Genomic DNA, 15,169 nt, shown 5'->3' on the forward strand with positions numbered 1-15,169 from the left:
GGGCAAAGATTTAACAACTAGGCTGTGAAGTGTGTGCTTTTAATCGTGATTGTATTTAAACAGCCCTTAGTAGTCCTGAGGGGGTGTTGATGGAACAGTTATGAAACAAAAACCAATTGCATTACATACACTCTGGCATTTCTAAAATCTACATTTTAGAAGCACAGTTTTATCTTAAAACTATTTGAACATTTTGTAGCAGTCTATCTAATACTGTGTGTAATGCATGTTTAAAATAATGACTTGCATATTTACAGTGATTTTTATCTAAGGCTAAGCCTAACTTGTGCTCCTACCATGCACCACTTAAGATCTCATATATTACATCACTCATGTCTTGTAATTGACACCATTGATGACATCCCTGATGGCATCTCAAATTTGCATTCATGACATCATACAGTTATATGACACCATCCCATAGGGTTTGTGGACATGAAGTAATTCAACTCTCTGCACCAGTGGACAATTTTCTGTTCACCTTAATTAAATTACCCTCTTAAAGACTTCACCTAAGCTGCAATTTTAAATCATGAGGTTGACTGGTATACATTTGCCACCGGAAAAGCAAACTTCTGTCAAGCCCTATGGACAACGCTCCACTGTTTTGTAAAATACACTACACACATTCCTGAGCAAGACCTAATGGCCTACTAGCAATGCTTACAATACCAGGATGAGATAAACCACCTCCAAGAGGCACACCCCTTCTGTCTACAATATTGAATAATCAGCAATATTGTAAAAACATTTATGAAGTTCTGGAAAGAAGCAGGCACAGTTTATGGAATTTGGCACTCAATTTTTAGATATAAGTATGTCTTTTTAAGTTACTTTTGATCAGGTCTCTTTTCAACATTTTGAAATAACAAGGTAGATGTGTATGATGTTGTTCCAAGCTCCCTGTGCCATAGAACTGAAGCCACGCCCTACCGAAAAGGCCGCATCAGACTGAAACCGGTCCTGGGCTGCTTGTGTTTCTGATCAAACTGGACGTCATCTGGCAATCCAGTTTATACTGTTCACACTGGAGCAGGACCAAAGTGGATTTGCATATGATACCTGTCTGAGGTGGCAAGGGGGGGGGGGGGGGGGGAAACAATGTACTGGAATGTGTCCCTGAATAATTCCCAGCGGCTGAGATTAATTCAAGCATTCCACTCATCCCTTTCTGCTTTCATTAGTACAAACATCTGGAACCGCACCAAATGTCCAATTATAATCATAGGTTCCCTGGTAAAGTCATTTACTCAGCTGAAGCTGCATGCATCCAGGAGCAATCACATGCAACTCTACTGCCATCACAGCACTGTTTGTCTGATCAAAGCCATTGGAAACGCCTTCAACCGATACCACCGCATGCAAACGTTTTGCATCCATCGAGCATATTTGGAGAAACAGTTGGATAATAATACTGACATGCATGCGCGTATTAATTTTTTTAGACTGCCTTTATTTGGGTATTGTGTTTGCATCTATGTATGGTACGCACCCACTGTATATAGTTCGTTGGTTAAAAAAAACAAAAAAATAAAAAAATAAAACAACACTGTATATATGGATATGATTGATTTCAAAGCAGGGGGAGCCATGGGTTTCCCGCGAACATCATCAGCAACAGACAGGCGCGAGCCTACACCTCGGCGATCACTGGACCGTGACACGGGGAGGTTCCCTCACACCCACAGCACGCTCCTTCACTTTTCCCCCAGGCACCCGGCGCGCACGGCTGAGCGAGCGCGCGGGGGACACACGGCGGCTTTCCCTCCCCTTCCCCCCCAACCCCTCGCTCTAATTCCTCCCATTAAAACAAACAGCCGAGCCCACGAAACGCGCCAGAAGAGAACGAAGGCGAAAGAGCAGCAGCTTGGCATGACGGAGGGGGAGGAGGGCGGATAAGCTGGCGGCACATCAGGTCCATACATGCGAAACCCTGCGAGGAACGTTTTTAAGACCTACGCCGCTGCACAGAGATGGTTCCTTTACCTCGATCTGGGATTGCGTCGTTTGCGGTGCCAAAGGGATATTGTTACTCCTAGCTGACTTAAACGGCGGACGTCGCAGCGCAGCGAGGTAGGAGACACAATAAACACTGCCGTGGAACAAGTGTGTGTTTGTGACTGCTGAAGCGGCGTGCAGGCTGCGGGAACAGAACCTGGATTTGTTTACCTATTGTGGGCATTTCCCATTGTCCATGACAGGTTTCTCTGATATGTTTTCTTCAAGATTCTCGAATATATGCGTATAAAATGTCTGTCACCTGTGGTTTGTTGTCAGTGAAGGTGGCTTCTGCGGTGAGGAGGAAAGAGAATTATTGCACGGGCATAGCGTTTGCCATGGCACCATGGCGATGCCACCTCCCTGTGGTGCCCAGACGCCGTTGCAAAGAGGGATGCAAGTGCTTGACAGGTTAGCCATAGAGACCAACGGGGATAGTGGGCACTGAGCGCAATGGAGGGTGTAAATCCCATGCATCGAACACAACAACCTGCTTGCTGCCAGGGCACGATTTACTATATATGGAGGAACGTGGTCCCTGCGTGCCCGTCTCCATGATTTCACGATCACTTATGACCTAAAAGGGTGATGCTGAGGTCACGAGCGGCCACATGATGAGTTGTTCCGCTGACAGGGCCCGGCGAAGAAAGGGCTCGGGAAATTAACGACCGGGCTGGTGTTTCTTTCAGATAAAAAATGCCCCGAAATTCCCACGGGTAGGCGCGGGTAGGAAGGCGGCTGGTGCCGGGGGAAATTACAGCTGTATTCTTTAATAAATGATGCTAGGAAGGCAAGGCAATAATTGAGAAAAAAAAGGCGGAAGATGATAGGAGAGGTCTTTTTAGCCTGCTGCTATTTTTGTAGTGAAGGCAAGTGCCGTTTTTCGAGTGGTTCTTTCTTATTTTGAAAAGGCTGATGGCTAAACACGAATATGAAAGCATGTTCCGTGCACCAGGATGAGGATGTCGGGGTTATAGCTTCTCTGCCCTTTGTTGATTTAATGGGATATTGTGGCTAGGAAAAATGTGTCGAATGACATTCTAAAAGCGAGCATTTTGTATTGTAAATACTCGTCGTTGATTTACTGAGGCGTAATTATAAACCACGCTTAGTTTCATGCATGCTTTGCACGAGCTTCTTTTATTGTAAGTTAGTCTGTGTGAAAGAAAATATGTCAGAGTGAGCGAATATCACACCGCTGGCGTCTGCAGAGAAACAAAGATCACGATACGTGAAATTACGTAACGCAGTTATATTAAGGTTTTCACCCAGAGCCTTTGTAGTTCCTTAATTAGCGTAGCTATTAATATCCGCCTTGCCCGCAACGTAAACATTGCAATTGGAAATGAATCTTTTTAGGATTTGTAATTAACTGACGTTTACACCTATACAAACGTTTTTAAGATTTGGCACATTAGGTCTCATGTGAGGTAGGGTGGATTGGTGATATTGGGGAGATGTGCTTACTCCCTGTCTGCATGCATTGTGTTAACTTGAACTGGAGGACTGCAGCCTTTTTCGGGAGAACCTAAAAAGATGATAAGGCGTGCTTCGAATCAGAACAGTCCCACAGAACGTAGAGGGTCGGTGGGTGCAAGCGTATGCTATTTAATGGACTGCTAGGGGCTGATTTTCATGGCGCGCTGCCCTTTGTGCAGCATATCTGCTTGCTTGCAGGTTTCACCAGGATGTGGGCTATGAATTTTTATGCTGGGTGAAGATAATATTTTCACAGGTGCGTTCAAGGTGATTAGTTGCTACACTGAAGAAGCATCAGTCCAGGGTAAGGGCAGGGAAGGGAAGACTGCTCTCAGCCTTCTAGCAGTTCCCATCCTAGGGGACGTTGAATACAATGTGCAGATTTTGTTTCATCTGGTTTTATTGTAGAAGCAGTTTTGATACTTGCAGGTGGAAGGAACCAGTGGTCATTTAGGTGCAGGACCTATTTTTCCTCACCAGACTTTGATGGTTGTATGACAGAGGCACGCATGGCCAAACCATGCGTGCCTCTACACACGGGCCCAACAACAAATGCGTCTAAACCACGCATGCCTTTACCACACAATTTTGTGGTAAAGGCATGACTGGTAAAGGGATGTGTGGTAAAGATCCCACCCGAACCCCCCTGCCCTTAGCCCTAAAATTACCTGACCCCCTGAGTGCTAAAAACGACTCTGCCCGAGCCCTAAACACTACCCTGACCCCTGCTGAGATCTAAACACTACCTGACCCGAGCCCTAAACATTAACCTGACCCGAGCCCTAAACACTTCTCTAATGCACACCCTGCTCCCTAAATACTACTCTGACCCGAGCCCTAAACACTACCCCAATCCCCCCGAGACCTAAAAATGACCCGAACCTAGACACTGCCCGACCCGGAGCCCTAAATACTACCTTAAACCCCGAATCCTAAAAACGACCTGAGCCCTAAAAATGACCCCAACCGTTAAAAACTACAGCCGACCCCCCAAACCAGGCCCCAGCACTTCTTACCTCACCGCATCCTCTCCCGATCCTTCCTGTTCCTGGGCCCGCCCATCCCAGCATGTAGACCGCGCACTGCCTTAACCACACATGTGCGTGGTTAAGACATATGCATGGTTAAGGCATGTGTGGTTGAGCATGAGGGTAAATGGCATGGATGGCTCTGCCTGTGTTATTAAGGCCGTTTCCCAACTTTGACTCTGTGCAAAAGATATCAAGGCAGAAAACAGAGAAAGAAGGAGGAAGAGAAAGATAGGAAAACAGCGACAAAGGGAAAACAGGGATGAAAAAGAACTTGCAAGAGTGAGCTAATGAGACAGGAAGGTAGAGTGATTGAAGTAAGAGAGGTTGTGTAAAAAACAGAAGCAGTGAAAGAATTGTATAACTTGAGTAATGTGTCATTTTATGCACTAATATTATGTCAAGAGGTTTAGCAGTTGGCTCATTATGCAAGGGCCAGAAAAACCTTAAAAGTTGAATACAGTGAGTCATAAAGCTCACAGAAGCATGTTTAGAATAGGCCCACTTAACACAGAGGCTGGTACTGCACAAGTGGCATTAGCAGAAAACTACAGCTAGTGGTAGGCTTCCACCAGACTTTCCAACTCGCGCAGTTCAACTGGGTGTCACAAGTCAAGTCAAGTCAAAAAAGTACTGTATTCGGTTAAAAGACAATAACCATAAAAGTTCACAACATGATTTACAGTTTACACAGGGGAAATTTAAAAAGGAACAAATCTATTATATTTCATTAAAACCAATTGTTTTCCGCAATTTAAAAGCAAGTTTAAAAAAGCCTAAAACTACTGCAACAGTTAAAACAGTGTCCATTCTCTAAAGTTCTAAAAATGCTGAGCGACTTCTATTTAAATTAATTTCTTTGAGAATTGGGATAAGGAATTTTCTACGTGGTAAAATGTAAAATTTACAGAAAAATAAAATATGGATATCAGATTGGGACGAAGATTCATCACATGGACACATAGGCAAATTTTGAAACCATGAATTCATTTCTGGGAAGGACAAGAGTCTAAAAACAATATTTAGTCTAAAACGGGTCAAGAGAAATCGGTCATAGTTGGACATTGGTAGGGTTAAATACGGCTGTATCTTGTCACCAGTTATTAACAGGAGATGCAAGGTAACTGTCTTTTTTTCTTCATTTCATCTCGCCTTCTCATCTCCTCCAGGTATTCCATACACAGCTTACTCAACAATTTCCTAGATGTATTAACCATAGTGAGCGGATCATCATAATATTGTTGGCAACCAATTTCAATAAGAAAACGTTTGATGTAATCTAGCCACTCAAACCTACCCACATTTTCCAATTTTAACACATCCTGCAACATAGCCCGATTCACAACACACTCATTCGTTGTCCACACCATGTGCAACAAAAGGATGGGTTGTGTTCTAATTATATCTGATATATGACGTTGTCCTAGTTCAGTGTGGCAGATATAAGTCACTACACTTTGTGGTACTGCTAACACATCCCTCATAAACTTATTTTCGGCTATTTGAATTGAATTTATGTTCGAATATCCCCATAAACCCGAGCCATACAAAGCTACCGATCTACACGTGGCATTATATATAGTTAGGATTTCTCTTATCGGCTTTTTACCCAGCTTTTTTATAAAATTCTTTAAGGCCATTATTGTTATTTATGAACATTCCTCTCATCTGCTTTCCGGTTCTTTTACCACAGTTCAAGGAGAAGGTTTTACTGCAATTAATTTTAAAATCTAGACTCATCATGAACTTCTCGAAAGATGTTATCAAATTTTGAACGGCCAGGGGCCGTGCCATCAGGACTGCATCATCTGCATACAAGAGTGCAGGGATTGATCTCTTACCAACCCTAGGCATATCCATGCACATTTGTAGCAGATGCCGCTCAAGTCCATTAATGTAAACCAGAGATAAAAAAGGACCCAGGACACACCCCTGGCGTACTCCTCGTCCAACACCAAATTTTCTGGTACATTCGCCCCTCTTTCCATAACGAACCGATGCCGTAGCTCCCGCAAATAATTCTCTTAAGAAGCAAATGATTGGAAGTTCCACGCCCAACCCTTTTAAAATTTGCCACAATTTTGCATGTGACACGCAGTCGAACGCCGACGTAAGGTCAACAATCGTAAGGTACAGGCGTTCTCCTTTTACCCTGGTATATTTTTGTTGAACAATCATTAAATTTAAACATTGTTTGATTGTTCCTATGCCCTGCTGAAATCCAAACTGTAGGTCACTCATTATCTCCTTCTCTTCGGCCCAACTTTGGAGTCTTGCCAAGATAACTCTGCCAAGGATTTTTATAGAAGAGTCCAAGAGGGAGATTGGTCTATAGCATGCACAGTTTTGCCTGTCTCCCTTCTTGTATATCGGTACAATGACCGAGGTAAACCAAGATGGGTTCAACCCGCTTGCCAGTGCTGCATTAAAAAGTTGTAATAGCATGGGGCCCCAGATCTCGCTATTGGCTTTATATAGATCTGCTGGGATCCCATCAGGACCTGCGGCCTTGCCTCCTTTAGTTGCTTTCAAACCCGACATGACTTTCTCCAGAGTTATCACCAATTTCTCATCCCCTGCCCCTATATTACCCATTGTAATAGGACCTATTGTAGGACTATCATCTTGGCACCTATAAAGGTTAGAAAAATGTTCCACCCAACCCTCCTCAGCGATAGCAATCTCTATTCGTGCCTTGCAGTTGTCATAGAGAAGGGGGGCATTTACGGCCCTCCAAAAAGCAGATACATCCTTGGACTGTGACGCTGCACATAAAGCTTCTAGGGCCTCCTTTTTTATTACATCTTTCCTATTCTTTAAGACCTCATTATATATTTTCCTAAAGGCTCTTATTTGTAGGGGATCTCGGGGTGTCCTATGAATAGCGTGTTTCAAATCAGTTAGTGCCCTTGTACATGCTTTGTCAAACCAACTTTTATTACCCTTCACCCTGTTTTTTGCCTCCACCCACAAGCTGTTACAGATTGTGGAAGCTATAATGTTCAAATGCTCTATAATCTGTTCGCTATTAGACTGCTCTTTCAGGCAAATTGCAAAGCTATCCGAACAGACGTTCAACAATTTTCCTAGGAACATTTCTGGGACCACCTTTCCCCATTTTAGAGAATACCCATTCTGTCTCCCAATTACCACATCAGAGACTGTACATAAGGGGTGCATATCATCATGCGGCTCAAGAAATGGGTTGTCAACCTCCATTATTTAAGGCAGATGGTCCCTTAATGGTACCTCCATAATCTTTAACCCCTTAATCTTGTGGCTATAGCTATTTGAGGAAATAATAAAAACAATTGTGGTAAATACCCCTCTACCTATAAATGTGCGGGCAAAAGGGGTTGGTTTTTGGGCAATTTCATTGGCATATCCCAAATTATACATAAACAATATTTCATTTAATGTATCCCCATCAGAGAATGATCGAAGTGCGTCAAATTCATGTCTTGCTCTAACATTAGGCCGCAGATGCCTTGTTTGCCCTTTTTACAGAGTGGACAATTAAAATCCCCCCCCATAAAATTGTTACCTCCCTGTCCTTTTTATCAATTTCATGTTGTATATCCTTCCTCAGCATTTTTAAGGTGCTAAGGATTTCATTTTTAGGGATATTATTATAAAAATTTATGAGAACAAAATTGATTCCCTTATTGTTTAACATAATTACTTGATAGTAACTAGATTTTGACATAAATTGTACCTGCTCGTACTTGAGCCGATTTGAGAGGAACGTAATTAAACCTCCCCTTGCTCTCCTGTATTGACCCCCCACAGCCAGAGTGAAGAAACTTCTATACCCACTTAAAAACACTGGATCAGTGGACCAGGTTTCTTGCAAAGCCAGAATATCTGATCCATTAATAACACTTTCCCAGGATGGATTACTGATTTTCTGCCTCAGTCCTGCCACGTTCCAAAATAAAAGTGTACAGGATTTTCTATTATCATTTACTAAATGATCACACAAAGAATCATTACCCAGATCCTTCCCGCCTGTCGAGGGGCATGCTGTTCTGCATTTTCCCCCTTCTTTTAAATCATGGTTACTAGATATCTTACAACCTTCCTCTTCATTATGACCATAAGTCACAGTGGGCACAGTTGCAGCTTGAATAATGTTCTCGTCACCCTCCCGTGACCACTGATCTCTTCTATTCTCCTTGATTTCATCACTATTCTCCCCTAGTCCTGGTGTTTTGATAAGAGAAGTATCCTGTTTTTGTCAATCCACAAAATCAAGGCCCGAGAATGCGTCAAACCGATTGTGGACAGGAATGTTATAAGCACGTGGAGCTGTACCTCTGTTATCCCACAAATGATTATTTCTAAAATTAAGGCCTGTGGTTGGTGGATAATGCTGCCTAGGATAGAAATTGGGTAATCTCTCTGGTTGGAAGAAAAGAGTCTGAGTATGTCCAAATTGATCAGAGCAGAACCTATTTGTAAACTGCCTTTCTACTTCATGGTTTTTAGGATATTGGGCTGAAGCATATGGGTAGAAGTAGCTGAGATAATGTGTAGAAATAGAGTCGCTACTTCTTGTATCATACCAATCCCCGATATGCCTGACAGCTCTATGATCTTTAAAGTTTATGATGATTACATCCCCTTTCCTGACTTTAGGTCGTGAGCCTACCCACGTTGAACATTTAAAATTTCCCCATTAATGTGGGCAGGCAAGGGTCTATTGTTACGTAACCAATAGGTAACTTTATTTCTTAAGGCTTGGTGGTCTTCCTTAGTGACTAAAGGGAGCTCAGGGACACCCCCCATGACAATCACATAAGGGGCAGCCTCTGACGGTAAATCTACTATTCTGCATGATTGCCAGTCTGTATTATGCGAATTCCTATCCCCATTATCCTTAATAACCTTACTTTGCGGGAGTTCTACCTTTTCTTTTGAAATCAAATTATTCCCCCCAGCCGGCGTTTGATCACTCACTTTAGTTGGAGTTGAGCTATAACTACAGACTTCTTCTTTGGCAAAAGGGGTGTCTGCACCTTTTTGGGGGGGTCACAGGATGCTTTTTTCCCGCCAAGGAAAGTTTTTGTAGAAAGGGTAGAATGTACTGGGACTTGTTTTGTTTCTGGCATCGTTTTTCCGGGTTTTACTATAGGGTTTGTATTATTCAGCCCTTTCGTCAAGTCTGATAATAAAATTGTATTTCATTCTACTTTTTTGACATTTAAGTCTAGGTGCGTATTAATCATCCTAGTCCTTTCTAGAAGAGGGTGCATAGATGATTTTATCAGAATTTCGATTTTTTCCAGCAAGCCATCCTCACCAGAATGGCGATTTGTTGTCATTAAGGGAATCGTGATTGGAGTCAACGAGTCGACTACATTCAACAATGTTGAAGTCGAGCCCTTGTTTTGTATTTTGGCTTCCCTAGTCTTTAAAGGACCACCCCCTCTTTTTTTAGTTTTGACCTTGAGTGGTGTGATGTGGCTGATATTGGAAGGGGATGGGGATGGAGTAGAGAATCTAGGGGAGTTTGATAGTCCTTCGTCATCAGTGCTATTATATAAACCAGCATGGACAAGTCGGGAATGGTAGGCGAGCTCAACAGAGGAACATCAGTATTAGGATTAACAAACATTTCTCCTTTATCCTCCGTATCTCCAGTATTCACCAACCCAATATGTTCTACTATATGGTTTGCAGAGTTTGGCGATAGCACAATCCCCATTTGCCCCAAGGAAGATAGTTTTCCAGTCATTAAATTCAGAGCAGGTCCCCTATTTGATTCGACTGCATCTACTCTTTTCTTGCAATACTTCCCCTCACGTCTCACATGTGCTTTTCTGTATTTTCTCACCGGTTTTGGGGCTAACGGTGTATGCTCTAATTCTTCAATAACAGTCTCAGGCAGATATTCATGCCTCTCAGCATGCACCTGTGCTACAATCGTCATAACCTTCCTTACACCAATATCGAGATTATTTGGCGCAACTGTATCCACCACTAAGAGGGGCGTATCTTCCTGTAACATGTTGGGACTCCCTCGGCCTAGCGATGCCCTTCTATCATGATTGATCTGATTTACCTTTTTAATTAGGTAATTATCCATAGTACCTAAACCGGAAACAGTTTTATCATTTTTAACCCGAGACATCTAAATGCCTTACGACTACAATCAGTCTATCTACCAATATAGCAATACAGTCCCAAAACATGCAAAAACACTTTGCACACACACCATATGTGGGATGGAGTCTCACTTCAATGCATATGATCCTTCCCAGCAGAATCAAAGTCTGTGGCCCAGTCCAGTCTCTTCAGGCCTCTGAGGGCCTAAGAGGGCCCGCCCTTTGCCCGGGCTTTGCCCCGGGCGCTCCCCCGAGCTCCCGTGACGCGGGTGTGCAAGGACTTTTAATGCGCCTCCGGGTGCTCTGGTGACGGCGTCAGGGTGCGCCGCTGCAAATGATGGCGGTATAACGAGTCCTCCGCTCGGCGGCCGCTAGGTTGAAAAAAGCTGCGGTGGGAGGACTCGCGGTGCAGGGTGCAGTCTGGTCCTGGAAGGCACAGCAAGGCAAGTCCGGTATCAGGTCCCAAAGCAATTAAATCAAATATTGGACCCCCAGTAAGGAGATGATGTAACAGTGAAAAACACAGAGAGTGTGAAACCTCTATATAATGTGGGTTTTCAGATCCTGTCCGGAAGCTCTGCAGAGCCAATTTCGTTCAAGGTGAAAAACCTCTTCAGGGAATTGGTGGCAAACTCAGAAGCATTGTTTTTTCATTTTGGTGTTGGAGGAGGAGATGAGAAGTAGTGTCTGAGGCTGTGCTTCTCACAAAGCACTGTCCTCTGGCAGGCTCGAACCCCTCGTGACACAGTAGAAATCTTTCTGAAGTTGGCAGGTCAGTACCACCATTGCTCAATCATTGATAGTTTGGTGCTGACTTCCATCACTCTTTTATCACTGCAACTCACACTGCCACGGTAAGCTCTATACAGGTAGAGCTCATTTGAAAATGTGTGTAGTCATTGCAAATAAACTACACCCATGTCAATGTTAGAGACACATTTGAAAACCAAATGACACATCAGGCCAACAGTGCGGCAAAGTTTCAAAAAAGGCAACCAGATATTTGCCAGTCTTTCTATTTCTGGGGTTGTGTAGAAGCACCTGAATGGTTCCTTGATACTTTCTTTTGTGTGTGGGACCCAGGAAGGACCTGCCTACTCAAGGACAGCAGAGGGTCTAAGACCCTGACCTAATAGATGGACAAAAAGCAAACCCAACCACTGTGTGAGAACACCCAGCATTCAAAAGCATAGCCTCCTGTACTTTTCTACCATCCACCCATGTGAATAGGGATTGTTACATGTGGTCCTCTCTAAATTCATATTTAATCTGCGTAAAACACTGCGATCATATTCCAGTGAACATTTTCCTGAAGAGACCCAAAGGCCAAATTCACACAGCTCTTCTTAGACTTCGTAAACCCTTTAGATCTCAGAACAGAAGTCACTGATTTCCACAAGCAGATTTTACGTTTGTGGTGGCCAGTAAAATGTCAGAATTGTGTTGCAATCCTCATAATGAGCAAGTGGACAATAGACATGTATATGATTCATATATATTTGGGTGCATGTCGAAATCTTGACCACAGAAACATCGTTCTGCCAAAATATCTTAGCCAAAATATCGGAGACCAAAATATTGAGAAGGTATGTGCATAAGGGTAAGGATACATTTACTATTCTTCACTCCAAATCTATATACCTTGAAAACATACATATCATCAAGGAACATGTTGGAAATGGCCCTTTCTCCATGGTCATCCCCAAAACTTTTTGCCTTCCTCCTCCCGGTTTTGCTGAATTCCTTTTTGCTGGCTTTAGGACTCCAGGCAATTTACCTCTACTAGCCAGTGCTAAAGTGCTTATGCTCAGTACTTAAAATAAGGTAACATTGGCTTATCCATAATTGGCATATTTAACACCTTGGGTGCTTTGACTTTTTCCCTCCTGTACTGAGGGATCTGTAAATCCCATTGTTCATGACGAGCTCGGCTCGTCATGAGCACACGAGCAGTGTACTGCATGACGAGCTGAGCTCGTCATGAGCATGGAAGGGGTTAAGTAACTTGCAAGTCCCTATTAAAGTACACTATATGTAACCAGGGCCTGCAAATTAAATGCTATTAGTGGGCACGCAGCACAGATTGTGTCACTCACTCTTTAGCCCTTGAAACCTGGCTCAGGCCGACCACTGCAGAGCTTGTGTGTGTCGTTTTAAATTGCCATTTCGACCTAACAAGATAACCTACTTGCCAGGCCCAAACCTTCCCTTTTATTACATATAAATCACCCCTGAATTAGGTTCTAAGTAGCCCTGTGGGTAAGAGGCCATGTATTTAAAATGTAGGACAGGTACTTGTGAGTTCTAAATGTCCTGACAGTAAAAAACTGCTAAATTAGTTTTTCACTACTGCAAGGCCTATCTCTCCCATAGGTTGACACTGGGATTGCCATAAAACATACTTTTAAGTGTAATTTCCAATTGGGAAAAGATTGCTATTTGGAGTTTAGTGTCTTTGGACTCACAATTTAAAACATGATTCATGGTAAAGTCAGATTTTAAATTGTAAGTCTGAAAATGCCACTTTTAGAAAGTTGTATAGAAAAAATGTGAAATACAGCTGGAGTGCACTCAATAAATCTGATTATACCAATTAACTCTCTGTAACAGCAATAAACAAACTTAACAAATAGTGTTCTGTGCACCGGATGAGGGGCCCAACAAGCCACCTAATTTAAAATGAAAAGGAGATAACACAGATGAATATCTGCTATTCACCAGTGCACTAAATACATTTCATTCAATAGTGTGCACAACATAATCACACACTAATAAAAAATGTATGGATTTAGTCCATAAAACAACGGTAATCAATCAATCTTCAATGAGTCTGAAACTTCGAAGCATAATGTTGATCAAAAATGTGCGTTTATTCTTGATAGTAGCAGATGTCAAGTAGTTCAAACAAAGGCAAATGATACAGCTTCCAATCAGCGTAAAACCAAAACTTCAAATATCCCAATGCATTTCGGGCTTTATGGGAATAGCCCTTCTTCAGGGGAATCTGCAAAGTATCAGTGAACTATATTATTGAAAATCTACAATCAATAGTAATGGACATAGTTGCTCAGAAGCTACTGGAAAAGAACTCATGAGTTGGATAAAAAATACTGCCTGATCCACAAAGTGAAAATTTAACCAAAGTGCGGTGCACTGAAGTGCAAAACACGCACCGAAGTGAACAGAAAAAGGCAAGTGAGCGAGCAAAACTGTGAAAAGAGGCATTGTGAGCGACCATCTAAAACTGGTGTACACAGGTGTGCCAAGCAAAAAGAACACGTGCCTGTAACTAAAAAGAAAAGAAAACTGATACCTCAAACGTATAAAACTCTCAAAGGTCTCCAAACCAACAGATCAATGGCATTCTGCAATGATCAATATACAAAAGTTACTGTGTGCATTAAGACCCTTAAAACAAAGAACAAAACGACATACAACCGCACCTCTTATCTACAGCAAAACATTTACATTTCACTAAAGCAGACATGGGTGGAGCATTAGTGGTAATGTATAAAATACACTATGAGAGCAAGATTAGTCAGATGCTAGAAGACTCTTCTACTTATATACGACTGGTTGAGGATCCCACTAATGATTTCGCAGTGGCATTGGAATCTATTCTTTCTCATGCCGTTGATATGAAATGGATTAGTTTGAAAACCAAAGCATACTTATTCACCTGCTTTCCCCGAAGACCGGGGTAATACTTGCTTCCTAAGATTCATAAAAACTTGTTGGACCCTCCGTTGAGACCAATTGTCTCTGGTTGTGGTTCCGTTCATAAGCCTTTGGGCCATTACCTTGATGTGTTTCTACAACCTATTGTCCAAAAGAGTCCATCTTATATACAAGACACTACCCACTTGTTAAACATTCTTCGTGACATCAATATTTCTGAGACAGGAGAAATTTGGCTGTGCACTATCAACGTTGTGTCCCTTAATACTTCTATTCCTCATCTTGAAGGCATTGAAGCCATTGAGTGGGCATTAATAAGAGAAGAGAACATAAGACTTTTCGGGCGGCGGCAGTGGATCGAGTAGGTTCATGGCGGTGAGCCGTTACGAGCGAATGGCCGTAGCGTGAAGAAAGCCTCCCCCGCTAAGCCTATGATGACAGCACCATAGTATCGTGCTATTTTGGGTCCCTGGAAATACTAGGGTTGCAGAAACCGAAAAATTCCAGTATTTTTTACAAAATAATTTTTCACATACTATATATCCACTGGTTGGACACGCCTTAGTGAGCGTGGACCACCAGGGATATTCACTTTTTTGGTCATGAAGAAAGCTGCATTAATTATTCCAGACAGCTGAAACATGTCGAACTAATTTCGAAGGGATATAAGTGGTCAAGAATATTACCACTACTAATATTCAACACACTGTTTTTAATAATATTAGCTGACCACCAAATAAAGTTGTTTTTGGTACAACTGATATTTTTTAACCTTCACTATCACTTGCACATAACACATACCTATAAAAACACAAAATCTTTTTCACAATAACCTGCTCCGCTGCAAATCAGGCGTTGAAGCACACTGGAGGGACATTC

General features: G+C 42.5%; 1 protein-coding gene across 2 annotated transcripts in view; it reads left to right on the plus strand.

The window, feature by feature from the left end:
- Window positions 1–1,705: 1,705 nt before the first annotated feature.
- Window positions 1,706–15,169, plus strand: part of PLPPR1 (phospholipid phosphatase related 1) — a 641,269-nt gene continuing 627,805 nt past the window's right edge. For both annotated transcript variants that reach the window (XM_086962070.1, XM_086962071.1), the window contains exon 1: window positions 1,706–2,073. The gene's annotated coding sequence lies outside the window, so the exon portion shown is untranslated. The remainder of the gene's footprint in view (window positions 2,074–15,169) is intronic.

This window comes from Lissotriton vulgaris, chromosome 3_1 (assembly GCF_964263255.1).
Source record: "Lissotriton vulgaris chromosome 3_1, aLisVul1.2, whole genome shotgun sequence".
Classification (NCBI taxonomy): Eukaryota; Metazoa; Chordata; class Amphibia; order Caudata; family Salamandridae; genus Lissotriton; species Lissotriton vulgaris.